This window comes from Zingiber officinale, chromosome 3B (assembly GCF_018446385.1).
Source record: "Zingiber officinale cultivar Zhangliang chromosome 3B, Zo_v1.1, whole genome shotgun sequence".
In the NCBI taxonomy this organism is placed as follows: domain Eukaryota; kingdom Viridiplantae; phylum Streptophyta; class Magnoliopsida; order Zingiberales; family Zingiberaceae; genus Zingiber; species Zingiber officinale.
This window is the reverse complement of record NC_055991.1, coordinates 105936844-105958271: the sequence shown is the minus strand read 5'-3', so window position 1 is coordinate 105958271 and position 21428 is coordinate 105936844. Positions and strand designations below refer to the sequence as shown.

The 21428-nt window shown below is 38.4% G+C and overlaps 1 long non-coding RNA gene across 1 annotated transcript; it reads left to right on the top strand.

The window, feature by feature from the left end:
* The first annotated feature begins 243 nt into the window (after positions 1-243).
* LOC121968490 lies at positions 244-635 on the top strand. Its single transcript, XR_006108178.1, has 3 exons — positions 244-253; positions 337-415; positions 503-635. It is a non-coding gene; the product is annotated as an uncharacterized LOC121968490 (long non-coding RNA).
* The last annotated feature ends 20793 nt before the right edge of the window (positions 636-21428 follow it).

Here is a 21428-nt window from a genome sequence, read left to right as displayed (position 1 = left end):
GTATTGCCGTTAATGTTGTTCTAAGGAAAGAATTTATCTCACAATTCATTGTTTACTTAACATTTTGTTCCTTGCATTTCGCTAAGTTAGTTTGCTAAAACAAAAGAACACTTCGTAAGAATGTTTTCCTTATTTTCTCCTCCTTGGTAATATTTTAAGAACTATTGGCAATGCACTTATTGAGATTGTTTTCATGTCTAATTTGAATATTTTGATCTCTGAGTGTCTGGAATGAGAAGATTAAGTTTACAAGGTAAGTCCTTGGGAGTTGGTCAAACAATCTTATATTCTGGTGTTGGAGATAGCCATTAACGGTCTTTTTATTTACTTTTCCAGTCATTGAGAATGCCTCAAGATGCTATTTTGTGCTATCAGCATGCTATACAGGCACGCCCAACTTACGCGATGGCATATGGTTAGTCCAAACTATTCTAGTTACATGAAATAAGATAATTTCTTTCCCTAGCTACTCTTAATTTGCTTATGGAATGTTTATTTGCAGTGGAAAATTTATAGACTGTTTCTTGGAGACCAGACAGGATAAGTAGATTGGTTTCTTATGTATTTTTGGCAGGGGCATCATAAACAAATCTCAGTTGCTTGTTATGAAGGACAAAGTAAAAGCCCTCTCCTATGCTGGAGAAATTTTTTACCAATCTGTCATTCTTATTTTCTTTAACTGAATTTTGGTTGAGGGAAAAATGTTTAATCTATTAGATAAGTGAAGGCACTTGCAAGGAGGAAAAGTTATGTTTGTGATTATGCTGAGAACTTAAACCATTTTTTATCTCTAGTTCAGTTCACTTCTAATTTCCCAGATAAAGCTGGCCTTAGTGGTTCATGTTGAGGTCATGGTGGTTATCAAGGTAATAATATTATCCGATAAACATTTATCCCAACACTGCATGAGAATATTCTTGATTGTTGTTTTGAAAGGGGGCGTCACACAGAATACCTTCTGGATATGTTTGCTATTAATGACTTCCCCCTTATTTGATACATTCTGGTTGAGGACCTTTTCCCATCCTCACTCATCCTCCATTCTGTACTGTCGTTGTCCTTTTTCCTATGACTCTTCATTTCCGTGTTCTTGGATGTTTCTCAATGCTTAGGTGTTCCTGAACAATTAGCAGTTACTACATGTGCTGGCATGGTACTCTAGGAAAAGTGTCGATAGCACTGCAGCACAGAAAAATAAAATGATCTCGACAGTGTCGAGTCTTTTACTTATTGGCACTTGGCAATGTTAATCTGCCAGGTGCTAGTTAAATTTATAAACTAGAACATGGCCAAGTGGCAGTTAAATTTATAAGCTAGCATAACTTCATCATTTGTCAATTTGAGCCTGCCTGGACCATACAACAATTTTGCTGTCACAGTTATCTTTTGTGCAAATGAAGCCTTTCTATAAATGCCTTCCCCTGGTGGAATTATAGAGGTTAATTGAAATATGCTACGTGATCCAATAAGTCCTAATTTTTTCACTGGACTGTTAATCTCTTTTTGAATTTGTGGATAATTTTGCTGCAAAATATGCTCTGAAGAGAGCTTATTATGTCAACTATGCATTGGGGATATCTGGACGCAGGAAACCTTGTTGGCATCTATTATGAACAAAGTCAACTTGACATGGCAATTCTGCATTACAAGCAAGCTATCAACTGTAATTCTACCTTTATTGAAGCTTACAATAATCTGGTAAGTTGATAATGGTCTAATATGTCAAAATGTGGTATCCTTCTTGATGGTGAGCCAGGTTAGTTAATGATCGACTTTCTTGCACATTAAAAGGGGAATGCTCTCAAAGACGCTGGACATTATAGGGTGACTTTTTAATTTGGATATTTTTATTCTCTTAAGTTATTTTTCCTTGTTGAATAACTTCATTTTAATAATTTTTCCCAAGTCATCCTTTGCTTTACAACCTAACCATCCACAAGCATTGTCAAGCCTTGGCAACATATACATGGATTGGTAAGCTTTAGAAATGTTTGATGACAACTGTGCGGATACTTTATTTTTGTTTCTTAATAAAACTTCTCTTCATGCAGCAACATGATGAGTGTTGCTGCATCATTCTATAAGGCAACTTTATCAGTTACAACAGGGATATCTACGCCCTTCAACAACTTGGCTATTATATACAAGCAACAGGTAGAGTACTATATCTGCCTTTTTAATTGCTAGTTTGAGAGTTACTGCATATTGCCTCATTTAATGGAAGAAAGTCATATAATTTGTCTATCATCTTCTTTGTTGTCTTTGCCCCTAGTTGGAAATTGATAGTTCTCTTGTATTACACCGGGGAAATTATGCAGAAGCGATAGCCTGTTACAATGAAGTTCTTCGCAGACTGCTACTGATGGTCTTGTCAATAGAGGGAACAAGATGGCATCAGAGGTAGTACAATAAATAGTACAATAAATCACAGTACAATAAATCACAGAAATCACAATGAAGTTCTTCTGGTTGGTAGCAGAAATCACAGAAAATAGGGGGCTTAGTGCAGGATATTCAGGATACCAAGATGACATCAGAGGTAGTACAATAAATAGTAGATCTCTTCATCAGAGGTAGCTTTGTTCTTCTATGCTTCCTTCACTGGATTTGTTGTGTAGTCATATTTCTTTGTTCAACCATTATCATGCCTAGTAATTTGTTGTATGATGCTGTCGGTTCTTATCAATCTGTATACTTGAATTAGAAGGAGCAAATTATCTATGTTATATTCTAAGTAGCATATACTAAGTGTCATATATGAAAGTTTTAGATTCTATGTTATATTCGTTATCTTCCACAACAGCCTTTAAAAACTCAGTATTCTATTTTATTTGATACATGTACACATTTGTTTTAGTTATTTGACATATGGTTGATTTATGTGTTTTTACAGTTTACAAATCTCAAGTACTCTAGAGTTGAAATTGACGAAGTGCGGTTCGAGTGGGCTGAATGCATGCTAGATTACATTTGAAGTGCGGTTCTACCTTGATGTGTTAAAAGAATGTTCTACCTTGATTTTGATATCTATTAGCTAGCTTTTGATGTAAAAAGAATGTTAGGGTATTTTATGGATATTGTTGTAAGAAGATTATTTATATAATTTGTGAATATTTGTGTATTTTATGGATATTATTGAATGAAGAATATTTGTACAATTTGTGAATATTTGTGTATTTTTTTTTGTTATTGTCGGTTTTAAAATCAAATCTGTGCTGTTAGAAAAAATACATATTACATCGGTTTTCCACCAATGTAAAACCGGTGTTATAAAGTAATATTACATCGGTCATTTACCGCTACCAAAACTGGTGTTATTAACATACAATATTACATCAGTTTTACACCGTGTATGAAATGGTGTCGTTAAGTGATACTACACCGGTTAATAACCGATTCGAAAACCGGTGTCGTTAAGTGATACTACACCGGTTTTAACCCGATGTCTAAAATGGAAGACTTTTAACATCGGCTTCATAGACATCGGTCGAAAATCAAATAGACACCGGTGGAAAACCGATGTCTATGAGCGATTTTGTTGTAGTGAGATATGATTATGTTATGTTTCATGCTATGCTTTAAGAGATGATATGCCATGACTAGTTATGATTTTGTTATGTTGCATGATATGCTTAAAGAGTATGATATGTTATGCCATGACTAGTTGAGATCATGTTATGTTGAGACATTCTTTGATCATGTGATGATTTTCGGTTTTAGTGAGTAGGAAAGGAACTTACTGAGTCATGAGTGCTCATAGCTTACTTTCCTTGTACCACAGATAAAGGAAAAAGCTGGATGAGCTAAAGGAGCAGCAGGAGAGGCCAGGAGATGTGTGTGGCAGTGGCTAGGCAACCAAATAAGAACCTGCTTTAAAAACTTTTAAAGAACTATGCTTTGGTATCATGAATTGTAGTACCGTATATGTGACTTGATGTTATGTTTCTACTAATTTTGATATCATGTTATGGATGCCGTGATAGTGTAGTTCGGATTTGATGAAAAGAAAAACAAAAGAAAAGTTTTTATTAAACTAAGAAAATTATTTTAAGTCTTCCGCTGTTTTAAAAAGAAAAATTTGTACATGGAGTATCGTAGCCCCGTCCCTTAGGGTTAGCAGGGAGGGCGGGCGTTACAATAACTGATTAGATTATTTTAAAGTAATCTTAAATTCAGAGGAGGAAAAATAAGTCAACAAAATGTTGAAAACATTCCATTAAAAAATCTATTTTTAAAATTATTACATGTCTTGAAAAATTATTTTGAAAACTGTATCAATTTTGCCAAGCTACTTTAAAACAATTTTTAATGTTGCAACATTTAGTATTTTAACTTTTGTCTTGGAAAAAGTTAACCTTAAACTTTTTTTAAAGTTTTTTTAAGAGAACTCAGCATTCTCAAATTTTTTTTAAAAAACTTTAAAGTTTCTAAAGTTAGTAGATTTTAAAAGTACTTTCAACCTTATTTTTCTTGTGAAAAATAGTAATATCCAGTGTTTTAAAAATTTATTCTACAAAATGTCTTTAAATTTTTTATTTTTTTTTTGCTTTACAAGATGTCTTGAAACACTTTGAAAAAGTTTTTGAAAAGGTTCTTTTTAAAATTTATTTTTGTAATTTTTAAATAAGTTGTTTTCTTTATCATTTTTTCCAAAAATGCAAAGTGATTTCAAAACTATCTTTGAACATATATGTTGTCAAATATTTTTGAAAAAAAAATTATAGTTATACATTTTTTCCTCCCTCAAAGTAGTCCTGAGACATATTGTAAAAAATGTTTTCTTCCTTTTCCTAGCAAACTTCTTTCTGTCTATTTATATTTTTTGATGAATGTCAAAGGGAGAGTTGAAACAAATCAAAATAATCGGAATCCGAACAACTTAAATCATATTCATGTGTCTATTTATGCTTGTATTTTTCCCCCTAACTTAACTTAAGTTGTCATTGCATCAAAAAGAGAGAAATTGTTGGTGCAATTTTGCATTAACGGTCTAACTCGGGTTTTGATGAATGACAAGTAAGTTAAGTTAAACTTTGTTGTGATCTAACCACTTGATTGAGTGTGCAGGAAATCTAGCTAGGGCAACGGGCCGATCGGATAGTTGGTACGAAATCTAGCTAGGTTGATGTGCCGACCGAATAGCTGGTACAAAATCCACCTAGGTCGACGGGCCGATCGGATAGCTAGTATAAAATCCAACTAGGTCGATGGGCCGACGGGATAGCTGGTATGAAGTCCAGCTAGGTCAACGGACCGACCAAATAGTTGGCACGAAGTCCAGATAGGTCGACGGGCTGATCAGATGTCTAGCAAACTGGTAAGTTAAGGTAAGTCATTAGAGGAGAGTGGCCAAGTGAGGATGTGTCCCGGTTGAAGGGACAGTAGGTATCAGTCCAGTGTAGGTCTATTTTGTAACGACCCAATTTTCCCTATTTCGAGTTCTAAAAGCCCTTACAAATATTTAGAAATGTCATAGAAATATTCTAGAGATTTTTAGAAATTTTTAGAGTATTTTTATGCAATTTTTGGAGTTCGTCTGGTATTTTTACCAAGGAGAATAAGTTTTAAAAATAAACTAAAATAAAGAAAAAAAAAAAATAAGTTTGTAGAGGCTGGGGTTCGAACCCAGCTCCTCGGCCCAATCAGAATCCGGCCCAGCCAGCTGAGCTACACGGACTTTGTCAATCCAATATGGAGAAAATTGATATTAAAGCATAGTTGTGATTAAAGCCGAGTATAAGAAAGGGAGTTAGGTTTTGAATTTCCAAAAACCAAAACAATTCCTCCCGAAAACCCCTCTTCACTCTTCTCCCTCGCGACGGCGCAACCTCGGCGGAAAACCTAGAGACAGCTAGGTCTTGAGATCCCGGCGCCGGCGAAGCTTCCCTCCGGCTAGTCTTCATCCACGGTGGTTGTCTCGAAGAAGAGAAGCTCGGGAACACAAAGGGTTGCCGAGAGGATCCGCCCGAACCCTAAAAAGTTTCCCCTTTCCTTCTTCTCGGTAGTAAGTGCAAGAAGCTCTAGGTGAGTTGCTTCTCACCTGCAGTAGGAGTTGTTCCGAACTTCGATTTATCTTCATGGTTTTCGGATTTTAGGTTGTGGAGATTTGTGGATTTTGTTCCTTCTTGATTCGGTTCTGTTCCTTTCCGTTAGTGCTATGCAAGTGAATGAACTTTGATCCTTCTTCTTGATCCGAATCCTAGCATCAGTTGGCAAACTGTTCCTTTTAAATTTTCAGTTGTGCTTAGGTTTACTTCCATCCGAACCCTAACTTTTAGTTGGAGATTAGTTTTTTTTAGCTTCAGTTTTCAAGTTTCTTATTTCCAGTTCAGCAGATTGTAATCTCTCTTTATTCTAGCATGTTGTTAGATTTTCCAGCCCTAGTATTAAGCCTTCAGTTTTAGTTTAGCTTTTAGTGCTATTCTACATGTGTTCCAGATTCCTTGATTTAGCATTTCAGTTTCGCCTTTAGTTTAGATTGTTGGTTCCATTAGTTTTCTGCCGTGAGTCTTACAGGAAGAATATGCATGATTAAGTTTGGTTTTTGGATGCCCTAACTAATGTTTCGAGCATGAACAGTTTTAAGCTTAAGGTTGAGTTTTAGTTCCTTCCTTTGTATTCGGATTTTTCCTATGGCTTCCAGATCATGCTTTATAGAATAGGGTAGCTAGGGACCTATTTGCTTGATGCTTATGTTCTGTTATAGCATGCTTAAAGGTATTTATTTGCTTGATGCTTATGTTCTGTTATAGCATGCTTAAAGGTATTTATTTGCTTGATGCTTGTGTTCTGTTATAGCATGCATGTCCTGAATTTAGTCTTGTACATGTGTATATTGATATTTCATTTATATCATTGAAACAAGCATTATAAAGGTTTTAATTCCAGCATGTATTAGTTTTGTTTTGTGCTATTTGCTGGATATGAATAAGCATGCTTTTATTAGCAAATGCAGAACTTAGTTGAGTTCCTTTCATTGTTGTTTAGTATTTCCTGATGAAGCACGATATACTGTTAATTCCATGCAGCAATGATTCCTTTATTTTCTAGATTCTATTGCATGCCTAGTAGTTGAATTGGTTTTACTTTCACAGCATGCTTAAGTTGTTCTAGTTTCCTATTTGCTATTGGAATAACATGAGCAGTTCTATTTTTATAGCATGCAGATTTTTATAAGTAAAGTATGCAGATTTTGATAGGCTTAATATGCAGATTTATGTTAAGCTTTGTATACAGATTTTCAGTACGTAGGGTGTGTTCTAGTGCACACCAGGTGCTTGATAAAATGCTTAGCTCAATATAATGCTACAGTAGACATTTTAATAGCTTAGTTAATGCAGTAGAAGCATTTAAAACCACTTATTTAGTCTTGCTTCAGCTTATATGGGACTACGGTCCAATGGGTGGGCTCCCACAGTCGCCTCTAGGTTCAGATAACCTAGTTCTAGGTTCAGATAACCTAGTAAAAGCAAGATAAGAAAATTAGCTATGAAATCAGTATTTTATTTTCAGCAGTGACACTGTACTGGATTAGATATCCATTGGGTTGGGCTCCCACAGTCGTCCCTAGGTTTAGATAACCTAGTAAACCCTACTAGACTCGGAACTTGCAATCCCGGGTTTAGTTAGGGATGCGCGCACAGCAAGTACAGTTGCCGGGCCCATCAGCAGCATGATTATTATTTTGATCTATTATGTAAATAGTTTTCAAACTTCACAAATTAGTTATGTGAATACAAGTTAGACTCAGTTTAGCATTAATTAGTTCAGCTAATGTATCAGTTCAGTTTCTTATTGATACACATGATAGTTCTATGATTAGCTTTACATGTTAGCTTTTCAGTTAGTTTCTTCGCTGTTTATGAGCATGATTAGTTGTACATGTTTAGTATTTCAGTTAGTATGTTTCCTTTGCTATTTATGAGCATGATTAGCTATACATGTTTAGTATTTCAGTTAGCATGATTCCTTCGCTATTTATGAGCATGATTAGCTATACATGTTAGCTTTTCAGTTAGTTGTTTTCTTTGCTATTTATGAGCATGAGTAGCTTTACATGTTAGTACTCAGTTTTAGCATGTTTTTATTTATATACATGCATATCGAGTTTTGTGAGTAGATAGCGCTCACTAAGCTTTATGCTTATAGACTGCATTTCCTCCTACTGCAGATAAAGGAAAAGCTAAAGTATAAGGAAGAAGGCGACAAGGAGATGCTGTGACGGTGTGTGATGTGTGGACTATGGAGATCCTTGAGACTTAGCTAAAGAACTCACTTAGTTTAAGATTTGTTATGTTTCCTTTTCTTTTCTCCTTAATGCTATGATGAAGTTGAGATTGTAATTGAGTTTATTTCCGCATTTGTAGTTTGATACCTCCTATTGTTGGAGTGATATGGTTGTTTGCCATTGCTAGAGTAGTTTCATATTTTTATTGTGCTATTATACTGCGTGGTTGTGAAATTATATGTTCCAGCCGCCTGTGGCTGAGTATACATGTTATGTATCCCAGTTTGGGGTCACCGGTACAGGGGAGACTCTGCCGAAATTTTTCGGTAGAGTTTCTATGTGATTTTTAATCATACCGGTTAAGTAGAGTTAGTAGTCAAGTAGCGGTCATCCTTAGAGTGTAGTAGTAGTAAGAAGGGTGGTCGTTACAGAGCAGTTCCCATTCTCCAGCATCACACACATCAGCATCAGCCTTGCCGTCTTCCAAGTAAGAATACTTCTATTCTATTTATGTTTCTTGCTTTCATGTTTAGGAATAATTATAGCATGCATATGTGTGATAGCCTCTAACATGTTTATAGTAGCTAGTTAAACGTGATTAGATTAGTTATGTGCATCCTCTATGTCTTTAGAAATGGCACGAGGACGCCCAGCTAAGCAGGCACCAGCTACTGAGCCCCAGCAAGAGGCAGGCAGTTCAGTGCCTCCCCCAGACCTTACAGCATTAGTGGCTCAGTTACAGCAGCAGCTAGCTGAACAGCAACAGGAGATAGCCACCTTAAAGGCTAATCAGCAGAATACTCCCACAGTCACCCCGGAACCTAACCTAGCGACCCCAGCATTCATAGAGGTTCCACCAGTCCAGCCCACAGCACCAGTAGCTCCAGCAGCGGAAGCAAAGAGAGAGGCTTACCTGATCCAGTGGCAGCGAATCAAGCCCGAGAACTTCTCAGGCACCAGCGAACCATGGGATGCTCAAGCCTGGTTCAAAACACTGGAGAGCACGATGGAGCTTCTGGACTGGCCAGAACAGGAGAAGGTGAAGTGTGCCTCCTTCTGCTTGACAGGAGATGCACGTATGTGGTGGGAGAGAGTCAGAGCGAAGCGCCCAGTGAACCAGATGACATGGGCTGACTTCGAGAAAGAATTCTTCGAGGAGTTCTTTCACATGCGGGTCACAAACCGCCACTACGACGAGTTCACGGAGTTTCGTCAGGGCAACCTTTCAGTTGAGGAAGCCGTGAAGAAATTCAACAGGTTGGCTCGTCTATGCCCAGAGCTAGTCAGCAAAGAGAAGGAACGAATTCGGTTGATGCTCAAGATGCTGAGGCCAGAGATAGCAGTAAACGTGACTGGTGGCATACATAGGCCACAAACCACAGAGGAGTTAGTGAGCAGTGCCTTGACCACAGAGCATTACCAGAACAGCATAAAGCAGCAGAAGCAAGTCTCCTCAGAGTCCAAAGGCCAAGGAAACTCTCACACTCAAAAACAGCAAGGCCACAGCTCTAACTGGAAAGAGAACTCCAACAGCAAGCGCAAATCAGGGAGTGATCCAAAAGGAGGACCATCTAGCAAGCGACCCAGTTATCCAAAGTGTGCTACTTGTGGGAAATTCCACCCAGGGGTCTGTCGCAAGGGCACACGAGGATGCTTTGAATGTGGACAAGAAGGGCACATGGCCAAGCAGTGCCCGAACAAGACCGGTCTCCCTCAGCCACAGCAGATTCAGTATGCAGGCCAGCCAGCTCAGTTATATCAGATGCAGGCCGCTCTAGAAGGTCCACCTATCAGCCAGGGCAGATTAGAAGCCCCTCCAGCGATGGCGAATGCGAGGATCTACTCACTCACTAGAGAGGACGTAGTCAATGCCTCGACAGTTGTCACAGGTCAGATTAGCATTTTTCAGTATAGTGCTACTGTTCTATTTGATACTGGGGCAACCCATTCTTATATAGCCAGGGCATTCGTCGAAAAGTTAGCAATACCCTCAGAGGTACTCAGTAGTCAGTTTCTGATAACATTACCTTCGGGAGAAGTTATGGCATCCACGCACTGGTTCAGAACAGTGCCAGTCATGATAGCAGACAGAGAACTTTTGTGATCTGATAGTGCTAGACATGACTGACTACGATGTCATATTTGGAATGAACTTCCTGATCAGATACGGTGCCTTCATAGAGTGCCGTAAACAGGAAGTCGTATTCCAACCTGAAGCAGAAGCACAGTTTGAGTACATCGGAGAACCCAAGAGAAAAAGAGCAGGTTAAGTCCTCGATACGTAGGACCCTACCCCGATCACAAAGAGAATTGGGAAGGTAGCTTACAAGCTAGACTTACCTCAAGATATGTCAGCAATACACAATGTATTTCATGTCTCCATGCTAAAGAAGTGTATTCACGACCTTAGCCAAGTGATTCAGCCTCAGACAGTGCAGATCCAAGAGGATCTTAGCTATGAGAGCAGACACAGATAGTGGACAGAACAGACAAGAGACTAGGAAACAGAGAAGTGTCATTAGTAAAAGTCATCTGGTAGAACTAGAAGCACGAGAAAGTTACTAGGGGAGCGTGGAGACAGCATGAGACAGAAATATATTTAGAATTATTCTAAGTTCGAGGACGAACTTTTTATAAGGGAGGGAGAATTGTAACGACCCAATTTTCCCTATTTCGAGTTCTAAAAGCCCTTACAAATATTTAGAAATGTCATAGAAATATTCTAGAGATTTTTAGAAATTTTTAGAGTATTTTTATGCAATTTTTGGAGTTCGTCTGGTATTTTTACCAAGGAGAATAAGTTTTAAAAATAAACTAAAATAAAGAAAAAAAAAAAATAAGTTTGTAGAGGCTGGGGTTCGAACCCAGCTCCTCGGCCCAAGCAGAATCCGGCCCAGCCAGCTGAGCTACACGGACTTTGTCAATCCATTATGGAGAAAATTGATATTAAAGCATAGTTGTGATTAAAGCCGAGTATAAGAAAGGGAGTTAGGTTTTGATTTTCCAAAAACCAAAACAATTCCTCCCGAAAACCCCTCTTCACTCTTCTCCCTCGCGACGGCGCAACCTCGGCGGAAAACCTAGAGACAGCTAGGTCTTGAGATCCCGGCGCCGGCGAAGCTTCCCTCCGGCTAGTCTTCATCCACGGTGGTTGTCTCGAAGAAGAGAAGCTCGGGAACACAAAGGGTTGCCGAGAGGATCCGCCCGAACCCTAAAAAGTTTCCCCTTTCCTTCTTCTCGGTAGTAAGTGCAAGAAGCTCTAGGTGAGTTGCTTCTCACCTGCAGTAGGAGTTGTTCCGAACTTCGATTTATCTTCATGGTTTTCGGATTTTAGGTTGTGGAGATTTGTGGATTTTGTTCCTTCTTGATTCGGTTCTGTTCCTTTCCGTTAGTGCTATGCAAGTGAATGAACTTTGATCCTTCTTCTTGATCCGAATCCTAGCATCAGTTGGCAAACTGTTCCTTTTAAATTTTCAGTTGTGCTTAGGTTTACTTCCATCCGAACCCTAACTTTTAGTTGGAGATTAGTTTTTTTTAGCTTCAGTTTTCAAGTTTCTTATTTCCAGTTCAGCAGATTGTAATCTCTCTTTATTCTAGCATGTTGTTAGATTTTCCAGCCCTAGTATTAAGCCTTCAGTTTTAGTTTAGCTTTTAGTGCTATTCTACATGTGTTCCAGATTCCTTGATTTAGCATTTCAGTTTCGCCTTTAGTTTAGATTGTTGGTTCCATTAGTTTTCTGCCGTGAGTCTTACAGGAAGAATATGCATGATTAAGTTTGGTTTTTGGATGCCCTAACTAATGTTTCGAGCATGAACAGTTTTAAGCTTAAGGTTGAGTTTTAGTTCCTTCCTTTGTATTCGGATTTTTCCTATGGCTTCCAGATCATGCTTTATAGAATAGGGTAGCTAGGGACCTATTTGCTTGATGCTTATGTTCTGTTATAGCATGCTTAAAGGTATTTATTTGCTTGATGCTTATGTTCTGTTATAGCATGCTTAAAGGTATTTATTTGCTTGATGCTTGTGTTCTGTTATAGCATGCATGTCCTGAATTTAGTCTTGTACATGTGTATATTGATATTTCATTTATATCATTGAAACAAGCATTATAAAGGTTTTAATTCCAGCATGTATTAGTTTTGTTTTGTGCTATTTGCTGGATATGAATAAGCATGCTTTTATTAGCAAATGCAGAACTTAGTTGAGTTCCTTTCATTGTTGTTTAGTATTTCCTGATGAAGCACGATATACTGTTAATTCCATGCAGCAATGATTCCTTTATTTTCTAGATTCTATTGCATGCCTAGTAGTTGAATTGGTTTTACTTTCACAGCATGCTTAAGTTGTTCTAGTTTCCTATTTGCTATTGGAATAACATGAGCAGTTCTATTTTTATAGCATGCAGATTTTTATAAGTAAAGTATGCAGATTTTGATAGGCTTAATATGCAGATTTATGTTAAGCTTTGTATACAGATTTTCAGTACGTAGGGTGTGTTCTAGTGCACACCAGGTGCTTGATAAAATGCTTAGCTCAATATAATGCTACAGTAGACATTTTAATAGCTTAGTTAATGCAGTAGAAGCATTTAAAACCACTTATTTAGTCTTGCTTCAGCTTATATGGGACTACGGTCCAATGGGTGGGCTCCCACAGTCGCCTCTAGGTTCAGATAACCTAGTTCTAGGTTCAGATAACCTAGTAAAAGCAAGATAAGAAAATTAGCTATGAAATCAGTATTTTATTTTCAGCAGTGGCACTGTACTGGATTAGATATCCATTGGGTTGGGCTCCCACAGTCGTCCCTAGGTTTAGATAACCTAGTAAACCCTACTAGACTCGGAACTTGCAATCCCGGGTTTAGTTAGGGATGCGCGCACAGTTGCCGGGCCCATCAGCATCATGATTATTATTTTAATCTATTATGTAAATAGTTTTCAAAACTTCACAAATTAGTTATGTGAATACAAGTTAGACTCAGTTTAGCATTAATTAGTTTAGCTTAGGTATCAATTCAGTTTCTTATTGATACACATGATAGTTCTATGATTAGCTTTACATGTTAGCTTTTCAGTTAGTTTCTTCGCTGTTTATGAGCATGATTAGTTGTACATGTTTAGTATTTCAGTTAGTATGTTTCCTTTGCTATTTATGAGCATGATTAGCTATACATGTTTAGTATTTCAGTTAGCATGATTCCTTCGCTATTTATGAGCATGATTAGCTATACATGTTAGCTTTTCAGTTAGTTGTTTTCTTTGCTATTTATGAGCATGAGTAGCTTTACATGTTAGTACTCAGTTTTAGCATGTTTTTATTTATATACATGCATATCGAGTTTTTGTGAGTAGATAGCGCTCACTAAGCTTTATGCTTATAGACTGCATTTCCTCCTACTGCAGATAAAGGAAAAGCTAAAGTATAAGGAAGAAGGCGACAAGGAGATGCTGTGACGGTGTGTGATGTGTGGACTATGGAGATCCTTGAGACTTAGCTAAAGAACTCACTTAGTTTAAGATTTGTTATGTTTCCTTTTCTTTTCTCCTTAATGCTATGATGAAGTTGAGATTGTAATTGAGTTTATTTCCGCATTTGTAGTTTGATACCTCCTATTGTTGGAGTGATATGGTTGTTTGCCATTGCTAGAGTAGTTTCATATTTTTATTGTGCTATTATACTGCGTGGTTGTGAAATTATATGTTCCAGCCGCCTGTGGCTGAGTATACATGTTATGTATCCCAGTTTGGGGTCACCGGTACAGGGGAGACTCTGCCGAAATTTTTCGGTAGAGTTTCTATGTGATTTTTAATCATACCGGTTAAGTAGAGTTAGTAGTCAAGTAGCGGTCATCCTTAGAGTGTAGTAGTAGTAAGAAGGGTGGTCGTTACATATTTGGGATCCCTAAGCTGAGACCTTGACTAGTTCCTGGTCCTAGAATGACAAGAACTAATTACTACTCTGTATTATTATTAAATTGTCTTAACACTAATTTTGCAAGGTATTTTTGGACTGACATTGTTTTGCAGGGCAAAAAGAAGAAAATTACCATCGGATGAATAGTATCCAAAGGAGCATTCAAACAGTGAAGGCGCCTTCGTACTATTCATAGAAGGCGCCTTCCATGGCTATGGAAGGCACCTTCCACAGGATAAAATTTTGACATCGCAGCGGATAAGTGTTGGGCTGCTCAAGATCAAACTTGCCTCATTGGAGGTGCCTTCCACAGCCTATACAAGGCAGACTCGACCTAGCTTCAAAACACAACACCTATACGAGTTACTATGCATCCGATTGAACTTCCGACTACTCTAGACTTCTGCTATGACTTTGCTGCAAAGCTGCTGCGCCCGACGTGTAACGACCGCCTTTCTAAAACCCTAACCTAGAGCACGGACGTTACTCTTTTCATACTTTCTAAGGACATTGTTATTTTCACATCGCTTGAATCAAAAATCTAGTCTGAACTTGTTTCGACTGTTAAACCATGGTTTGGAGCGAAGCAGGGCTAAGAGGTACTCTATAGTTGCGAAGGGGGTTTGGACAGCATGACTCAAACCAGCCCTGTGGCCCTACCCGTGAAGGGGCATGCTATGGTCGTGTGGGGATGACCGGTCGTGTGGCCTTACCAGACCCAAGTTTAGGCACGGTCGTGTGTGCCACACGGCCGTGTAAGGCCTTCCTTACTGGAGCAGGGCACGACCGTGTGGCTTCCACACGGCCGTGTCACCTGGGCAGTGAGGAAGAGGGTCACGACCGTGTGGCCCACACGGCCGTGTCACCTCGGCTGTGACGAAGGGATGCACGGTCGTGTGAAACCACACCGTCGTGTCATCTTACCCGAGAAGAAGAGGCACACGACCGTGTGCTTCACACGGTCGTGTCACCTTGACCGAGACCAAAAGTGATGCGCGGTCGTGTGAAGTTGCACGGCCGTGTCACTACGACCGACAAGAAGAGGTGCATGATCGTGTAAAACTACACAGTCGTGGTGCCCTGGCCGAGGAGGAGCTGGTGATGGCCGTGTGAATTCACACGGCCATGTCACCCAGGCCGAGAGGGGGCAGGTGCTGCCCGTGTGAATCCACACGGCCATGTCACAGGCCATGCAGGGTCACACACGGCACCACAAAGGAGGTTGGTTCTCCCCTTGTTACTCCCGCTTGGCTTACCGTTCTCTCCCATTTCTTTATGAAGAGTCATTGACATGCTAATTGCTAACCAACTGTCAATTTCATCATACACAACTCTTAATAGCATTTTTTGTAATGCCAGAAAATTCTAAAACTTGCATTTGAATTATTCTATGATTTTTCTGGATTTTTAGATATTTTTCCGGAATTTTCCGAGTAACGGAAGTAGCAAAAATAATTAGAAAAGTAAAATGGTTTAAGCGGCAATCGAACCCGGGACCTCTCGGATCCGATAACTTTTAGTTAGCCTTAGTAACTGGTGAACCCAGCAGGGTCGTGCTGAAAGAAAGGAGAACCAATTATATTTATATTAGAGTTGGATCGGGTTATCCACTTAATATAAATAGGAAAAACTTAAGTGTGGGTTTGGTTTAATTTGGTTCGGCAGCCCTCTCCTCAAAAACCTCACGCCACTTTTTTTCTCCAAACCCTCACCGACGCCAACCCCTTCTTCCTCTCCTTCTCTAGGCGCCAACACCCAAACAACCCTAGGGTTCTCTCCCTAGGACCTTAAGAGCACTGTCCGGCAACGATTTCAGCACGAAGACGTTCCCCTCCGCGAGTAAAGCACGTGGACGCGAGCGAATCGTCGAGAAGTCGCCTCCACCGGAATTTCTAGCGAATAGATTTGTAAGGAATCTAGCACACAAGGTAAGAAACCCCTCACCTGCAGTATAAGTAGCTTCCGTTTGATTATATGTCATTAGATTAGTTATATTACATATTTTTATCGACGCATAGGGTGAATTCGACCCTCCTCGCGGATTTAGGGGTTTAGTGAGCACTTCTAGATGGGCCGGACACGTATTCCCTCCTCAGTTGGGGGTTTAGACGTTGTCGGGTGCCTAAAAGTGGTCTCCCTAATAAAGAGGAGAGTTCGGGCACGCTAGGTGTTCGATAAAATAGCCAGTTTAGCGAAAATGCACCTTCGGCATTTTTAACGGCTCAGTTAGGTGCGTTAGAAGCATTTCTTCAGTACTTTCAGTTTACTACAGCTTATATGGATTAGATATCCAATGGGTGGGCTCCCACAGTCACCTCTAGGTTTAGAAAACCTAGCTCTAGGTTCAGATAACCTAGAAACAACCAAATAAGTAAGTATTAGCTATTCAGTATTTTATTTTCAGTGGCACTGTACTGGATCAGATATCCATGGGTTGGACTCCCACAGTCGTCCCTAGGTTTAGATAACCTAGTTAACCCTACTAAATTTGGGACTTGCAAACCCGGGTCTAGTTAGGGATGCGCGCACAGCAAGTACAGTTGCTGGGCCCAAACAGCATGATTATGTATTTTCACTTATATCTATTAGCTTTCAAAGTTTATTCAGATATGTGACTATAGCAACAGAACAACACTAGTCAGCTCAATTATAGTTCAGTTTCAGTTCAGTTTTTAGCATAGTTATTCTAGTTGATGCTATGATATGATTATATGCTTAGTTTATGATGCACGCCATGTTTCAGTATACCATGCTTTAGTGAGCTCAATGCATGTTTTCAAATAGCATGATTTCTAAAGCATATTTGCATCGCTTGCATGTTTTGTGAGGTAGTCGGTTTCTTACTAAGCTTTAAGCTTACAGATACTATTTTTCCTTATACTGCAGATAAAGGTAAAGGAAAGATGGACTAGTAGAGGGAGCTGGAGGACAATGCAAAGGATGGTGTGTGTGGCAGGAACTGGAATAAAAGATCCTCTAGGGATTTAGCACCTACTATAGCATTTTACAGTTCATTAGTTTTAGTTTTCATGTTTTATGCACTTTCAAACGTTAGAATGTTTAACTCATGGAAGATTGATTTAAGTTGTTAGTAATTATGTTAGAATACTAGTTTTATGTCATTAGAATGTTCCTCATGTAGTGTATAACTCATATGTGAGATTTTGGCACTCCCAAGTGCTAAAATCAGAGTTTCAGGGCTGAAATCAGAACTCTGATCGGTCTACAGACCGATCAGAGTGTAGGTTGTGCCACTGGATCGGTCAGCTGACCGATCCGTGCGCGAACAGAGAGTTGGCACCTGTTTAAGGATCGGTCAGCCGACCGATCCATATGCGAACAGTGAGCACCGAAGCTCACTGATCGGTCAGCCGACCTATCAGTGAGCCACTGATCGGTCCTACCTATAACTCCCACTAAGCTTTTAAGATAAGCATATGAATGTAGGATTTTGCCTTAGAAAAATAATAAGAAGTGAGTTGAAGCAAAAAGAAATAAAATGAAATAAAAAGAAGAAGAGGTCAAGGATTGAACCTTGAACCTCTTATACTATAATTTATAGAATTAATTAGTAGAAACCAATTGGGATAGAGAGAAGATATTGATAGCAAAGGAGGGAAACTCATGATAAGGGTGAGAGTAAAAGTTAGCCAAAAGAAAACAAGAAAAGAGCAAGAGAAAGGCAACTTGCCTTCCTTCCTTCTCTCCCTTTTTCTCTCTTCTCTTGCCGAAAATAAAAGAGGCTAATTAAGGGGATTCATTCCCCCTTATTTCACCATGAATGATGAGGATAAATAAATAAATAAAAATAAAAATAAAATATAAAAAAAAAGGCTAAGGGAGAAGGAAAGCAAAAACTAATTTTGCTACTTCTTCCTCCTTAACATAAAAGGGAGCAAGTAAAGAGAATTTTAATTTTCTCTCATTTCTCTCATTCTCCCCTCTCCATCACCGAGAACCTCAGCCCCCTCTCCTCCATCTTCGGCCCCAAGCCAAGGTTTTCTCCTAAGAAAGCCTAAGATACAAGGAGGACTTAGCAAGAGGAACAAGGGAAGGGAACTAGAAGAAGAGGCTACTTCTTCCATCACCATACCTTAGATCCACAAGCGAAAAGGATGTAAGCTTCCCCTCACCTGTGGTACAAGGCTTTGTATGTGATTTTCGGATTTTATGAGGATTAGAAAACCTAGAATAGAATTTAAGAAAATTCGGCCAAAGAAGAGTTTCAAATCTAGGAAGGTTTAAACAAGTCATCATTTCGTGATATTTTTCTATGCTATGTAGGAAGGTTTTCCTTCATATTTTTATACCTATATGATGCTTGGTCAGAGGAGTACCTAACCCTAGAATTTCGGCCAAAAATATTTTAAAGAGGTTAGGGAAATCACTGTTTAACCAAACTAGTACAAGATTCCCTCCATGAATTACTAAGGGTCTTTTATTGGTTTTTCTGGCTTGAAAGTTACTTAGAACCAAAGGAAATCCCCTCATATGTTTCGGACAAGAAAAGAACTTAGGGTTAGGAAGACCTTTAAAATTTAAGTAACCATGTTTATATGATAGAATATAGAGTTCTCTTAAAGAATTGCATGTTGAATATTGCTAGAAATTCATGAACTCTTCATTAAGATTTTCGGCCATGTTAAGATGGATAGCTTAGGAAAGCTTAAACAAAATTTTAACATTCTCAAGACCTCTGTGATATTAAGATATGAAAGTGGTTTAATGCTCTCATGCTTAATTAGGGTATAGAGAATTTAGTTACATGATATATGACTTGTAAGGTCACAAGGGTCCTAGCTTGTTTATGAACCAAATTTGTATATGATGTTCTTAGTAATTTTTGCCATGAAACTTACTTAGGTTTTCCATGCTTTAGGCCACTTAAAACCTAGTTTAGAGAATAGTAGGTTTCGGCCATGAGGAAAAATAAAAGAAAAAGGAAAAGAAACCTAGGAAGCCTAAGACACAATGCACATGTATGTTTATTATGCTTGTCTTTATACATGCTATGAAACTTGTATGACTTCCTATGCTTTTAGGCTATTTGAAGCAAAGTTAACCACTGATGGGTCTCGGCCAAGTAGGGTTTAAATGACCTAGAGGCCTTAGAATTGAAACCAATTGTGTTAAAAATGCTTCTTATGGAAATATGATAATGTATTGATTGTGTCACATGCTTGTATAATTTTTCCATGACCTAAATGGACATTGTAGGTCTCGGCCATGAAGGGATAAATGCCCTAGCAACCCTAGAACAAAATTTAAATATGCTCATGTCACTCTACATGAAATATGATAAGTAGAAAGTCAAAGTTCTCATGCTATATGTTGCTTAATGACCTAAAATGAGGCTAGGGTAAGTTTCGGCCATACCCTTTGTATGATACCTTATTATGAATTTATACATGATGTTAGTTCAAGTTCACATGCTTGTATGCTTGTTTTTAGCCCTAATGAATACTTGAGAAATTTTGGCCATGACATATGTTAAGGGCTTGAGGAACTTAGGAATTAGCTCAAATATGATTACTATGTTACTTGGAAGAAAAATGCTATAAATATGGTTTAAGGTTTCCATGCTTTCATGACATTTGGGACCTTGTTTCACACCTGATAGGGTTTGGCCACATGAAGTTTAGGGACTTGGAGAACTTAGAAACCAAGTTAATCATGCTTATAATGCTTCCTATGAAATTGATTGTGATGATAATTTAGGTTCCACATGCTTGGAGGTTATTTTTACCTAAATTGAGATCTAAGGGGGTTCGGCCATGATAAGAACCCAAGGGATTAGGAAGCTTAGAATCCAAGTTAACTATATTACCATGTTTTTTTATGATAGTATAATCACATGATACACCCTTATGCTTAAACATGTATGCTTGTGATTCATACTTTCCATGATATGACATGTGCTAGAAATATGCATGCTTTTATGATATGCTATGTGGATAGAAATATGCATGCTTTTATGATATGCTATGTGATGAAAATATGCATGTTTTTATGATATGCTATGTGGTAAAAATATGCATGCTTTTATGACATGATGTATGCCTAAGTGATGCATACCTTTATGATATGATGTATGCCTAAGTGATGCATACTTTTATGACATGATGTATGCCTAAGTGATGCATACTTTTATGATATGATGTATGCCTAAGTGATGCATACTTTTATGATATGATGTGTGCCTAAGTGATGCATGCTCTTATGATGTGTGATATGTATAAGTATGACATGTACTTTACTTTATATGGTTGTACCAAGGGTGGGCTCCATAAGCGCCCCAGGGTCGATGGAATAAGACTCGGGCCTCGTTAGGGATGGGCTCCTAAGTGCCCCTAGGTCGATGGAGTAAGACTCGGGCCTAGTATGTTTGCCTTGTAGGGTTCAAGACTTGCTACCTTGGACCTACATAGGTTGCGCTCAATATGTAAGTGGTACATAGCCGGGATCCCCTTTAAGTTGATAATATGTTCAAGTATATATGTAAGAAGAAATGGTTTTAAAGATCATGAGACATACACATGTTTTTCGGATACATGTTTTCAAAATCATATTGCATATACCTTATGATCATGTTGTGATGATGTTATGATTTATGATATGCCATGATTAGATATGATTATGTTATGTTTCATGCTATACTTGATATGCCATGCTACCTTATGATGATGCTATGATATGCCATGATTAGATATGATTATGTTATGTTTCATGCTATGCTTGATATGCCATGCTACCTTATGATGATGCTATGATATGCCATGATTAGATATGATTATGTTATGTATCATGCTATGCTCTAAGAGATGATATGCCATGACTAGTTATGATTTTGTTATGTTGCATGATATGCTTAAAGAGTATGATATGTTATGCCATGACTAGTTGAGATCATGTTATGTTGAGATATTCTTTGATCATGTGATGATTTTTGGTTTTAGTGAGTAGGAAAGGAACTTACTGAGCCATGAGTGCTCATAGCTTACTTTCCTTGTACCACAGATAAAGGAAAAAGATGGATGAGCTAAAGGAGCAGCAGGAGAGGCAAGAAGATGTGTGTGGCGGTGGCTAGGCAACCAAATAAGAACCTGCTTTAAGAACTTTTAAGAATTACGCTTTGGTTTCGTAAATTGTAGTACTATATGGGTAACTTGATGTTATGTTTCTATTTATCTTGTTATCATGTTATGGAAACCATATTAGTGTAGTTCGGATTTGAAAACAAAACGAAAAGTTTTATTTAACTAAGAAGCATAAAGAAAATTATTTCAAG